This window comes from Haliotis cracherodii, unplaced genomic scaffold, assembly GCF_022045235.1.
Source record: "Haliotis cracherodii isolate W230 unplaced genomic scaffold, xgHalCrac1.p SCAF_10, whole genome shotgun sequence".
Classification (NCBI taxonomy): Eukaryota; Metazoa; Mollusca; class Gastropoda; order Lepetellida; family Haliotidae; genus Haliotis; species Haliotis cracherodii.
Genome location: NW_027266265.1, coordinates 37,187,407 through 37,202,699, shown reverse-complemented (window position 1 = coordinate 37,202,699; position 15,293 = coordinate 37,187,407).

Below are 15,293 nucleotides of genomic sequence, written 5' to 3'. Positions count from 1 at the left end.
GAGGGACTAGTAGGCAGTATTTTGTTAATGGTGCATTGCATCTGTGACCATCAATGACATTTATGCCAAAACGATTGTGAAGTATTGGCTCACGTCCATTAGAAACTTCACTACTGTGAAACCAATACCATCACTATCCGTGACCTGACTACAATACACCTGAATTGACATACATGTCTGTTTGTGACAGTGTGGTTGGTTGGTTGGTTTGTTGTTTAACGCCGCACTCAGCAATATTCCAGCTATATGACGGCGGTCTGTAAATAATCGAGTCTGGACCAGACAATCCAGCGATTGAATCATGCGCATCAATCCACGCATTTGGGATCGATGACATGCATCAACCAAGTCAGCGAGCCTGACCACCTGATCCCGTTAGTCGCCTTTTACGACAAGCGTAGTCACCTTTTATGACAAGCATGGGTTGCTGAAGACCTATTCTACCCCGGAATCTTCACGGGTCTTGTGACAGTGTCATATACACTGGTAGTATAAATATGTGTCTACTAAAAGTCATTTAATCTGGAACAGTTTGCTTTAAGAATGGACCAACATTACTGTGATATCATACTACATTAAATAGAAGATAAATATATTCGTGTTTCCAATGAATGGCTCTTGCTGATTAACATATGACGTCTCTGAATTGAATTCGATGGGTGATAAGATGCAACTCTCTTTGATATATTGACTGAAATATGAGATCATACCAGAAAGCATTTATCTTAATTTTCGTTTACTGATCTTAAGTCCTTATATGTAAATGTTTGTAATGTGATATCACCCACAGCTGGCTAACAAACAAGCAAGTTACGAATACGAGAGGATGATCTCTTCCGAGCCGATATAAGCATGTTGCCTTCATACATGTCAGCGTACAAGAGTCAGAAGAGAGACTATAATGACTATAGAAAGTAGACAAACATTTCATGGCCCGTCACGTTGGCCACCAAAATTTCGATGTACGCCCTTTTATAGGAAGTATCAAATAGTGATGACACAGGTGTTCGGGATAATGTGAGGGTATCCTGCTCCACCTGTCTCAAACTCATGACCGAGAAAAGGTATTCAGCACAGTATTTCAATATGTGAAGAAAATATACCACTTGAACAGTTGAGAAAATGCAGGTGAAGATTTCATTGACTCAAGTATTAGAACATACCGGAAAGCATTTGTCTTCATTTTCGTTTACTGACCTTACGTCCTTAAACATGAAAAGATATAATTACCAGGTCAATGTTGTTAATGAGATCTCACTCACAGCTGGCTGACAAACAAGCAGGTGAAGAAAGCGAGAGGAATATCTCTTCCGAGCCGATATAAGCATGTTACTTACATACATACATATACATGTCCGCGCACAAATGCCCACAGAGAGTGCGATATAAGGATGAATATAGACAGTTGACATACATTTCATGGTCCGTAACGTTGGTCACCATTTATATTAATTATTAAGAAGTATGATTTTTGGTTTATCAGTACCATACCACACTGATGGTTCGCTAGTTCCACCAAAGTGGTAAACGTCCAAGACAAGGATCACTACGGCTTTCCTCACATATGAAGCTAACACGCCGTGATATAACTGAATTACTGTAAGAAGCGTTAAATAACCCACTCACTCAATGACGTACAGATTATTAGTATAATGCGTCGGCAGTTGATAAACAACACCAGACATTTGTGACGTGAAAAGTGTTTATCGTCAGTCAGATAGCATGTTGGTTTTTGGAGGAACTGAGAAGAGACAAAAGATCAGTGAGGTAAGTAGGCGTTCGACAGTGGGAGAGGTCACGTAATGCATCTTTGATGTTCCTCCACTAGAAACAGATGCAATTGATAAGCAGTTCAATTAAGATTTCCAGACACAATGAATAATCGCGTTACCAGAAGGACGAGTTGTGCTGGAGATGGGAGGCTTCGAGCCTATCTACATGTTTCCTTTTGAAGGCATAATTCAGAGTGCATATGATCAATCAATAACAGCTACAGTGGCTATCAAAGCATTCGCATAGGCAGTTGGATCCGCTTGGAGCATAGGCGTGTAGATCGAAACGTACATGTAGACCTATAGATGGTAGAAGGAAGACGTGAGAAGCAGATGGGGAAGGCGTGTGTCTGAGTTGTGTCAAGGAAGAGAGAGAGCGAGAGAGTGGAGGGGAGCAACCTCACACAGGAGGATGGATAAAAAGGAGATTTTAGGGGATATGAAGAAAGAGAGGTAATTTAAAGAGAGAATAAAGATAGTGATGGGGAATTTGAGGGAGGAAACAGACAGGAAAATTAGGCATAGCATTTACTCTACTGCTGCAGTTCAATGATTCCGGAAGTGATGTTAGAAATGATCTATATTATCGATGAATATCACTTGTAGGGTAGGTCAACGTGGCTCACACAGTACACGTCATATCTAGCTAAAAAGGTTCAGCCTTGCATACCACGTACATAGCTTGTGGCATGCACATAAAAATCATCGGCATGCTGAATCAATAAAGGCACACACAAGATTAAAACAATCGATCTTTTATCAGCTAGTTGACGCAGTGAGGCCATGCTTTTAGCACTACCATGTCCAACAATTTGTTTAATGTTAAACTTTAATTTGTAATCTCTGAAGGCACTCAGGCTTAATATATCAAAGTCACGGAAAAGATAAAAATATCATTTCACCCTGATGGTAACAACTGAAGTGATCCTGAAGTGATCTCATGATCCACGCGTATAGGAGCTTCGACGTCTATTGTGTTGGCAACTTCCTTGTTGATCTCAATTAAGATTAAGAGTCAAAAAGTTCTTTTTGAACCTAGTCCATAAAACCTTTTCATTGCCATTTTCGATGATTCACTCTGTACGTTCATGGTCGTATCTGGTGTCCCCCTCCGTGATATTGCTGGAATATTGCTAAAAACGGCGTAAAACTATATAGTCACTAGCTCATGGTCGTACCATGGATGGATCTCGGAGTCACATCCACAAACACAATTTACATTTAAAATTAAGTTGTTCCTTTGAAAACTCATTTCAGCGAATTCACATTGGAAGTGACTGGTCAATATTGGCAAATAAGACTCTCCCTGTTTAGCTATAAAATTCTGCCAACGTTATCAACAAATTGCACGTAAACACGATGCGGTAGTTTTTTTTAGAAAGTGGCTCCTTTATAAACGACTTTGGCCGACTTGATATGGCACTTTGTGAGGCTGACACCCATATCTGCACCCTCCGACATCAAATCAACGTTTAGCCCTGTACATGGTCGTACCATTATAAACATTTAAAATTAACATTGGAATGGTAAGTGACTGGTTCATAGTGGCAAATAGGATTATCCCTGTTTTGCTATTTAATCCTACCGACTCTATCAACACATTGCATGCAAACATGATGCGGTAGGTTTTCCTGAAGTGACTCCGACTTGATATGGCACTTTGCGAGGTTGACACCCACATCTGCTCACTTCAACACAAATGACATGGAAGCATTACTACTACTTCTTCTACTACTACTTTTTCTACTACTACTACTACTACTACTACTACTACTACTACTACTACTACTACTACTACTACTACTACGATTAATTCTACAATAACTTCTACTACTACTACTACTACTACTTCTACTAAAGCTGCTGTTGGGATATGGCTGAGAGCAGAGCAAACTCGACATGACGCGATGGCTGCATTGAGTTTAGTGTCGATAAATATTTGATAAACAAATCACTATGAACCTGTGGCCATTGCTAAAACAAGCTCCCATACACAATGACTTTAATTAACAAGCGAGAAGAAAGATCATTAACGGTTAACATGACTGACAGTTCCATTACAATGCCAGGGGTAGGTCTTTGCTAATTTCGCGATAAACATGTCATGAAATTACTTGTCTTACAAAGTTCTGTATGGACCAGACAACTCTATGTTTAAAATTTAAATTACCAATGTAATTTGAATGGTTGTGGTGCGGGAGAACGCTTTGGTGCTTTCTACTTTAGGTAACAGTGTTGTATTCTGGCTGACAGTTTGAAGAGACGTGGATACTCCCTACTGACAGAGGCCAATGTCGTGTTCTCCAATTAAGGACAATGGCTAACTTTTTATATGATGAAAGCAACATTAAATCAAGGACGCAGAGCATCAGCATCATATAATGATATAGCCAACTTCAGCTCAAACAATTAGTCTAGTGTTTGTTTTCCCAGAAGCAGATGGTAACGGGAAAGCTTGCCTTGACATATTCAGAGAATCACCGAGCTTGGATCTATTTTTCATCTTTTCAAATTGTTTATTACGATTAGCAACAACGTTTCGGTGTAGGTTCTAACACCGTTATAATTTGCAAATTCTAATCACGAAATTGCCCACCCATATATCTTCTACTTATTTAGATATATTTGTGAGAGGTATCCGGTACTATATTGGATGTTTTACCAAACAACACTACATCAACATCTAAGCAAAGTTGACATGTTGATGAACTCCCCTAAGCATTATCTTGGTAGATCTAAGTATTTATTTCCCACGTGGTGAAGATACATGTCGTAAGATACTAAATCAGTACGTCACACGCGTGTCGTACACGGTTGACCTTGTTTTATTCCTTTTGGTTGGATAACCGCGACCTCTGTCACACCGGGAATACTTTTAACATTCATAAAAAAATCATGAGGCATCATTCATTGTGCAACTACAAAGCAGAAGTGAATCAATGTCATGAGAGCGAGATATATTTAAAAAAACACTTTATTAATCCAAACAAGATAGTCACACGCATCAAATTCGGTTTGCATTCTATATAAGTTATGCATGGAGTTTTAACAGACAATATATAATCGAGCTATATCCATTTACAATGTACGACTATCGACCAATAGATCGGCGGTCCTCATGAGCGTGACGCACCCGACCACATTCGCATTTTTCAATTTGATTTCACGTAAAAGGATAAGCGTGGTTAAATGAAGTCAGTTTAAACTATCTGGTCAGATATCTAAACTTACTTGGGATGATCCGGTTTTTCCATCAGTGTCCCCTTCGAAAAGTGTATTTTGTGGCACTGTTTCGGGAGTTGTTAGTTCAGGACTAAACGACCAGATCACTTAAAGTGAACATTTCCGATACAAATCATTCGAAAACTCCGTAGAAGTGTGCCTGATTTTTGAATATGTGGCCCAAAATATCCCAAATGTGAACAATAACATTCCCTATCTCTAGCGTAAAACGCTGTGAAAAGTTGTCTTTTCTTATTCCGGTGGTGACCTTCTCCTTCGTTCGAAGCTGTCACTGACATGGAAGCAGACTTGAGTTTGTTGATTTTCACGTCTTCAGTATAGGGTGGTACAGTTAACATGAATGTCTTTGGCGAACACTCTGATTCCCTCCTCCAAACTGGTACGGACATGACATCAATTGAACTGCTAGACCAAGAAAATTGAACCATTTTGAATGTACAGACGGGGCCCCAACAGTGTGTCTGAACGACTGTTGGTCCGATATTCAAAGTGCGGCGCTAATGTGACTTTTAAAATTTTCTTATAGGTGTCGGTCAGTTACCATAGAAAGTCAACTCGTTTCGTAAAAATGGTATCTAACGAGAATGAGTGTAGAATTCTCTATATATGTTACGTAGCTATGAAAATCTAGTCAGTTGATCCTGACATTGGACATCCAATTCTGGTATCCACACAGGTCTTCGTGTATGTGTACCTGGAACTGTTAATGAAACTCTTTCAGAGGTTCCTGTCCCCGTGACCAGCCATATGTGACCCAGATGTAAAACGACTAGAGGGAACACTGTACAGGAGTGGATGACGTGTGGGGATGTTTATCGCCTTTCAACTACGTTTTCCAGGAAGTAATTAATCAGTTTGGGAGGTCAACCAACTATACATGTGAGGCGCTTCACTTCGGCCACAATACAGACATTATTAAGATGGTATAAAACGTCAACATCAGCGAATAATCGGCCTAGATCATCTGCCGAAACAGATTCCACTGGTCGTAAAATGCAAATTAGCTGTGCATCATCTGCCTATATACTCATCCATCCTCTAATATTACCATCCTCAATCTGTCATCTGCAATTCGTTAATTTAATTGTTTGCATACTATTTTGCGTACGATTTCAATATTTTTTAAGTTGGTTTTGTGATACCGTTTTGATATCAGATATTTCATTTGGTATCACAGAGTATCAGGCACTGAGAGGAAATGATTACCTCTTTGGTAAAATAAAAGGGATTGGTACAGCCAAACCAAAATGATAATCAGTACGTATGCGAATCTAGGAGTCTTACTAGACTTACAAAACATTTGAAAAGGAATATTCTCAAAATTATGAAATTATTCTTAATTTTGCAGAACGTGTAATTGCCAGACTTTCAAAATACACACAGGAATGGCACCGGTATGCAGAGAGGAAAACCAGTATATAATTCCTGAAATGATAATTCACATTACGTACATGCTGATACAACATATCACGAAGTCATTTGTATCACAACGCAATTTGTAAAACAACACTATCAAGAACACAACATCCTATGTAACAGAGCACAAACATTAAAGTAAATATTTAAGGGTTATTATTCGTGAGGATTTATGCACACAAAAAATATCCTAAGATATAACATGTGTTGATTGACATGGTGGTGTCTGGTAGAACACGATGCACCCATACTGTCCGTCATTCTGAAGTCAAAGAGAAGATTTTTACTTCATTATTTGATCACCGACAAACGTTTGGCAGATTCAAATGGCACATCTTTCCATTGATATATGTGAAATGAGGATGTGTCACATTTCAGCCTAAGTGAATATCATGGTTTTTATTATCTTCGTGTAGATGTTCTTCTCAGAGATGTATTCATAAAAGTGGACAAGAGACAATTATTGGATTAGTGGAAAGATATCAATATTATGTCAACCATGTTTATAACTTTCAAATATTAAAACTTTGAAACTTTGACACTTATTTTTTTTTACATTTTGAAACGTCCGAATATCAAATGCTACTGTACATGGCAAACCAATGATTTGACACTGAGTCCCATTCGCTGATGAAACGAGAATTCGTCTCATGAGCGTATTCATAAAAGTGGACTGGAGACAATGATTGAATTAGTGGACAAAATTCAATATCATGTCAACGATCTTTCAAACTTTAAAATTTTGAAACTTTGAAACTTTGACACTTTGATTTTTAAAAATTCTAAAACGTCCTAATATTCAATGCTACTGTACAAGGCATGCCAATAATTTTGACTATAATGTATCCTCCTCCTGATCGATCAATCAAACATGACGGTATCAGTGACGGCATGTATGCGGGAGAAAGTTTACTTGAAAACGAAGAACAGCCTTTGAAGTTGTTTCCTCTTATCTTTTACATTAAGCCAATGGCATCACCATCATCATCATCATCATCTTAAACATCAAATGTCACATTCGCTGTGGTATGGGACTAGACACAGGTGTCTGAACTGTTGAAACGAGCATTTTCAGAGAAGACTGTGCCAACTCGACTACCTTCTGCTACATATTTATTTTAATCTGTAAAATATGATATATAAGCACAAAGTTTAATTTCGTTGTGTTAACAAAGTAATTAAGGTCTGGTTTTAACAACATTTTTCTGGTCTAGGTAAATTTCTTCTTCTGCATTAGAGCAGATGTGTTGTGACGACAATCGTAGCACTGTGATAACTAGGATTTACTCGACAAGGATAGATAATTCAAACATACTCCATTGTCATGTCTGCATGATTAAACATCCCAAATGAACCTCACAGACCAACTTTATGTCCTACAATCCAAATGAATGAGAAGTTGTCATCACCAAACGAAGTGTGAACACAAAAGGACGTAAAGCATTACATGTACCATAACACATTCCCCAATGTAATCACCCGCTGGATCGGGTCTTACAATAAAGGTCGGCGGTCTGGATATCTAAACATTTCGTCTATATTCGCCCATAAGAATAACACCTCCATTGTCAGATCAAGCTCCAGCAATATACATCATGTAATTATATTATCCACAAAGGTCGAATCCTAACTTCATCTATAGCTTTGCTCCAAGCCCAAGATGTTTGCCAGTAGTTTGGTACAATCTACAGGCGGGTATAATAACAATCAGGAAAAGTCTTTGATTCTAATTCACATTGATTCATACTTATCAATACAGGGGGAGTGACTGAGTGTTTGAGTGAGTGAGGAAGCGACTGACTGTGACTGAATGTCGCCTATTTGAGAAGTAACCTAGTTCTAGTTATATCCCAGGGTGTCCGTTTGAAGTTGGAGGAAATCGTGAAGTGATGTCCATCTACATGTTTCTCACTTTGGTGAAGCCAACGAGCACCATTTCTGGTGCCTAAAAACATAGACGCAAAATCAGAGCGAATCTGAGATTCGAACCAACGATCATTGGTTTCTGGTTCGCCTAAGGCTGCATCCCTGCCCTTAATCACTGTAAAGATAAAGAGAAGTATAATATATATCAAGGACTTGAACGTTTTGAAGTAGATTGATCTATGAGAGCTGTTCTTACCGTATATGTCGAACACACTTAACTAATTAAGGCTGATACGTTCTTACGTTATTGAGACGTATTTTTGTAAATTTGTTTTACGACTTCTACTTCCAACAGTTCAATGAGCTATTCTTTTGCCGGATGGAAGGCAGAGGTTGTAATGACAATTTGAAAATAACGGGAACGTTAAACGTGGGCGAACAGCTGCTGACTATTCCTGTACAGCATTGCTCTTTCTTCTTGTAGTTGCATGCAATGTGTTTACATACATTTTGCTTCTCACATTTTAGAAGAGTGCCATCACAATATTTTTTCGAGTTAGAATTGGTCTCCATCTATGTATGTGTTTATCTTACAAGGCGACAGGCTCTGTCCCTTGCCTGATTAAGTGTTTACGTATCCCGATAGCGCGGTTGCCCCTTAATCAATTTAAGATCACTGGTTTGTCTGGTCTAGACTAGAGTATATACAAACGGCTATCAATTAGCTGGGTTGGGAATGCAGTGTTCAACATCAATCTGTTGATATAACTTCAGAAAACCTACCTTACCAACATGAATTGGTGTGAAAGTCTGAGGTATCATGGCTGGTTATTATTCCAGATAGAGGGACTAGTAGGCAGTATGTTGTTAATGGTGCATTGCATCTGTGCCTAATATCAATGACATTTATGCCAAAACGATTGTGAAGTATTGGCTCACGTCCATTAGAAACTTCACTACTGTGAAACCAATACCATCACCATCCGTGACCTGACTACAATACACTAGAATTGACATACATGTCTGTATGTTTTACAGAGTGATATACACTGGTAGTATAAATATGTGTGTACTAATAGTCGTTAAATCTAGTACAATTTCCTTTAAGAATGGACCAACGTGAACTATAATATCATACTACATTAAAAAGAAGATAAATATATTCGTGTTTCCAGTGAAGAGCTAGGGCTGATTTACACATGACGACTCTGAATTGAATTCGATGTATGATAAAATGCAACTCTCTTTGATAAATGTTTACCATGAGAACTTCAGGTCTTAGTGCTTTAAAAACCTGAACAGCCGAAAAATCCCATTCAAGCCCGTATCACCAATACCGGGCGACGTTAAACGTTTACTGTTACACGAAAGTCGACTGATGGAACGTTATCTTCTCACACACATTGTGAACATATCTCTTTTTTTTACCCTTTACTCTGTGTTGTCAGGTATCAATGTGATGCTTTTACACGCTCACAAAAGAAGATCAACACACTTTAGACATGTTTACAACTGTCAGTAAGGACCAATCACAGGCTGAAAAAACCCGAAATATGTTCTCATTTGGCAACACTCAGAACATTGTCATGAACAACGTACCATAAATAAAAAGCGACAAAAAACATATTTCCATAATCATAAGAAATCTCTACCAAAGGCAGAGTACACTGTACTATTCTAACTAAATCACATAAAGCAGGTGCTTGTGAATCCCTATCAAATAGTGATGGGATAATGTGAGGGTATCCTGCTTCACCAGTCTCAAACTCATGGCCGAGAAAAGGTATTCAGCACAGTATTTCAATATGTGAAGAAAATATACCACTTGAACAGTTGAGAAAATGCAGGTGAAGATTTCATTGACTGAAGTATTAGAACATACCGGAAAGCATTTGTCTCCATTTTCGTTTACTGACCTTACGTCCTTAAACATGAAAAGATATAATTATCAGGTCATTGTAACATTTATAGGTCAATGTTGTTAATGAGATCTCACTCACAGCTGGCTGACAAACAAGCAGGTGAAGAAAGCGAGAGGAATATCTCTTCCGAGGCGATATAAGCATGTTACTTACATACATATACATGTCCGCGTACAAATGCCCCCAGAGAGTGCGATATAAGGATGAATTTAGACAGTGGACATACATTTCATGGCCCGTCACGTTGGCCACCATAATTTCGATGTACGCTCCTTTTTTATTAATAATTAAGAAGTATGATTGTTGGTTTATCAGCACGATACCACAGTAACGGTTCGCGAGTTACACCAAAGTGGTAAACGTCCAAGACAAGGATAACTACGGCTTTCCTCGTCGTGATAAAACTGACACGCCGTGATATAACTGAATTACTGTAAGGCGTTAAACAACCAACTCACTCAATGACGTACAGATTACTAGTATAATGCGTCGGCAGTTGATAAACAATACCAGACATATGTGACGTAAAAAGTGTTTATCGTCAGTCAGATAGCATGTTGTTATTGGGAAGAAACCGAGAAGAGACAAAGAAGCCGATTAAAGATCAGTGAAGTTAGTAGGAGTTTGAGAGTGGGAGAGGTCACGTAATGCATCTTTGATGTTCCTCCAATAGAAACAGATGCAATCGATAAGCAGTTCAATTAAGATTTCCAGACACAATGAATAATCGCGTTACCAGAAGGACGAGTTGTGCTGGAGATGGGTGGCTTCGAGCCTATCTACATGTTTCCCTTTGAAGGCATAATACAGAGTGCATATGATCAATCAATAAGAGCTATGGTGGTTATCAAAGCAATCGCTCAGGTAGTTGCATCCACTCCGAACACAGGCGTGTGGATCGAAACGTACATGTAGACGTCGGGGTGAGTTGAGCCAAGAAAGAGAGAGCGAGAGAGCCAGCAAAATCCCATCTATATCACTGATGTTTGTAAATTATCGACTCTCACACTGACTAACCAGTGTATGAAAACATCATCCACAATCCAAGTCATGAGGGGACGATGACACTCATTCAGCCAAGTCACAAAGTCCGACCATCCGATCTTCATGTTTGTCTGTTTCTATTAAGAGCATGAAGTATTGAAGACCTTTTCTCATCCAGAATCTCACTATGGTCTGATAAAAGGAGAATGATAAATAGTAACGAAACAGAGATAGCAATAGATATAACATATCAAACGTAAAATGACAGAACGAAATTACAACTTATATTATCAACTCGCAAATGCTGCATCCTTTTTTGTCAATTATACACAAAACCCAACAGAACGATTTGCAATAATAGCAAGTCATAACAAATAGAAATTGCTTCCTATTTGTCCACCCGTGCCGACGCAGCTAAGATTGTGATTACAAGGATTCCTTCGTCTACGTTGCAAATGTACAAACACTCCGTTAAAAGGGGACCATGCTCATGGTTGCACAGACCAATCTTGTGATGCTTTCGATACAAGTTGACCTTTTAGGTGAAAGTCAGAAAATGACGTCAAATTGATAAAAAATAGAAACTTAATGATTTGAAGTACTGTGTACTGCTGCAGTTCAATGATTCCGGAAGTGGCGTTAGAAATGACCTATATTATCTTGAACTGCACATGTACAGGTAGCTCAACGTTGATCATCCAGTACACGTCATATCTAGCTTGAAAAGGTTAAACCTGGCATGCCATGTACGTAGGTCATGCCATGCATATAGAATTCATTGGTATGCTTTGCTTTTAGTACTCCCATGTCGAACAATTTGTTTAGTGTTAAACTTTAATTTGTTATCACTGAAGGCACTCAGGCTTAACATAATCAAGTCACGGTACATGTGATTCATGTGGTCTCATGATCCACGAGTACAGGAGCTTCAACGTCTGTTTTGTTGGCAAATTCCTTGTTGGTCTCAATTAAGATTAAGAGTCAAGAGGTTGTTTTTGAGCATGTTCCATAAAACTAATTCATTGTCAATTTCCATGATGCCCTGTACATGCTCATGGTCGTACCATTATATACATTTAAAATTAACATGTTCCCTTTAAAAATCATTCCGTGGTGGCAAATAGGATTATCCCTGTTTTTCTATTTAATCCTGCCGACGTTATCAACACGATGCCGTAGGTTTTCAGAAATTGGCTCATTTCAAAGGTGACTCTGGGCAGACTGCTGCTGCTGCTGCTGCTGCTGCTACTACTACTACTTCTGGGATATTGCTAAAGGCTGAGTAAACTAACTCTACATGACGTTGTGGCTGCAATGAGTTTAAAGTCGGTACATATTTGATAAACAAATAACTATGAACCTATGGCCATGGCTAAAACAAGCTCCTATACACATTGACTATACTTAACAAGCGAGAAGAGAGATCATTTAGGAGATGAACATACTGTGTTTTCAGTGTAGAGCTAGGTTACCTGTAGATTTAACTCCACTAAATTGAATTTGGAACCGAACGCGCAGCGTGAGGTTTCAAATGTTTAGTTTAGCGCGGTTAAATCTACAGGTAACCTAGCTCTACATTGAAAACACAGAATGTTTGCCTCCATTCTAACATGACTAAATTAAACGCGAACTCTTTGGTGTTAGTAAATATACTGAGTGACGCGGCATGGGTTGAGTCCAGTGTTTTGAGTGGGTTGTCAATCTGAATTACGGAATCACCGAACACAATATGGCGCTGTATATACTCAAGCAGTTTGTTTACACCGTAATACTTCACTCGAACAATTGACAGGCATTTAAAACATATAAGCACGGCAACCTGGTAAGCTAACATGAGGTGGGAATCACTAAAGAAAACAAAGCAAGCTTTGCAAGGCTTTCGCTTTACATCGGCGTCACCATTATGACGTCATTTCGCTCACTGTGACGCTAAACATACGACCTTAATTACAGTCGTACATAGACAAGCGCCAAAATTCCATGCTCTCTGCTGTCTTCAAAACGTTAATACATTCACTTTGTAGATTGCTATCGTGCTTTTTTGCACGAAATGTATTGCCACACATCCTTTGAATATTGTAGTAACCGCATCTGTGCATTTTGTAACCTGTAGATATAATTATTTCAATACGCCTATCGACAATGACTGAAAATAGTACTATTCTATGAGTATTAGCTTCCGCGGTGATGCGGCCGTCAAACCAGCTGTTTCAATCAGAGGGGGTTTATTGTGATTTAATAGCCTCTGATTTACCAATCAGAATCGAGTAAATTCCAAATTCATGGTAGAATAACGGTTACCATTGCTGACAGTTCTATTACAATGCCAGGGGTAGGTCTTTGCTAATTTGGCGATAAACCTATCATGAAATTATTTGTCTTACAAAGCTTTGTATGGACCAGACAACTCCATGTTTCTATTCTAATTAAATTACCAATGTAATTTCAATGGTTCTGGTGTTGGAAAACGCTTTGGTTGCTTTCTACTTTAGGTAACAGTGTTGTATTCTGGCTGACAGTTTGAACAGACGCAGGTAGTCCCCACTGACAAAGGCCAATGTCGTGTTCTCTAATGTAGAATCATGGCTTATTTTTCATATGATGAAACAAACATTAAATCGAGCACCAGAAACACCAAAAATTGCATAGCCAATTTTAGCTCACAAAATGATTCTAGTGTATGTATTCCCAGAAGCAGATGGTAACAGGAAGCTTGCCTGGACGTATTCAGAGAATCACCGAGCTTTTTCTTCACAATTAGGAACGACGTCTCGGTGTAGGTTCTAACACCGATATCACTTGAAAATTGTAGATAAGAAATTGCGCATCCACATATCTTCTTCATTCTTACTTGGGATATATTTTTGAGAGGTATCCTTTACTATACTGGATGTTTTACGAAACAACACTACAGACATTGCGAACAACATCTAAGCAAGAGTTGGAATATTGATCTCTCCTGAGCATTATTTTGGTAGCTCTAAATATATTTGTAGCTATGAACAAGTGAGTTGATCGGAAATGCAATTCTTGTATCCACACAGGCGATATATGACGCTGACAATCATACTTCCTTCTGGGTCCCGTGGGAGATTAAGGTCAGCCTGTGGAAGAAGTGTTTAGTGGATGTGTCTATATTGAAGCTTACAGAGTATGTAGGACACCATTGAGTACAAGAACCGGATTTAAATGCTCGGTCTCCTTTCTATACCTTGGAGAGAAGAGTAAATCCTAGTCTTCGAGTATGTGTATCTGGAACGATTAATGAAACTCTTTCAGTGGTTCCTCCCTGTGACCAACCAATTCTGACCCAGATGCAGAATGACTGCAGGGAACACTGACTAGGAGGGGGTACTGTGTAGAGATGTTTATCGCCTTTCAAATACGTTTTCCAGGAAGCAATCAGTTTGGGTCAACCACATGTACACGTGAGACTCTTCACTTCGGCCACAATACAGACATTATTAAGACCAACTTCGATCATCTGCCGAAACAGATTCCACCGGGCATAAAAGGCAAATTAGCGGTGAAAGTTCTATGAATGGACCACTGAAACCCAGTGATGACAACAGGCGTTTGCGGAAATGGCAAATATGTCCGGGCCTACCGGTAGCACATCCTAATCCTATGAAGGATGATTGAAGTTTCATGAAAATTATAATGCTGCAATGGGGACTCACGCACCCAGCTGTTAAGAGGGTCCTTATGAAGACACGCTACTCATACCCTCATTACCTATTTACTCATCCGTCCTCTTTCCATCCTCAATCAGTCATCTACAATTCATAAACTTATCTGTTTGTATACTGTTTTGCGTACGATTTCAATATTATTTAAGTTGGTTTTGTGGTACCTATTTGATAGTTGTTTTTTTAGTTACATCACAGAGTATCAGGTACTGAGTCGAAAAGATTACCACTTTGGTAAATAAAAGGATTTGGCACAGACAAACCAAGGATGATAATCGGAACACAAAAAAATCTTGGAGTATCACAAGACTTTCAAAGCATCATTCTAAAAAAGAAATATACTCAAAATTATGAAACTATTATCTGCAGACCGTTTAGTGGCCAGATCGACTTTCAAACTA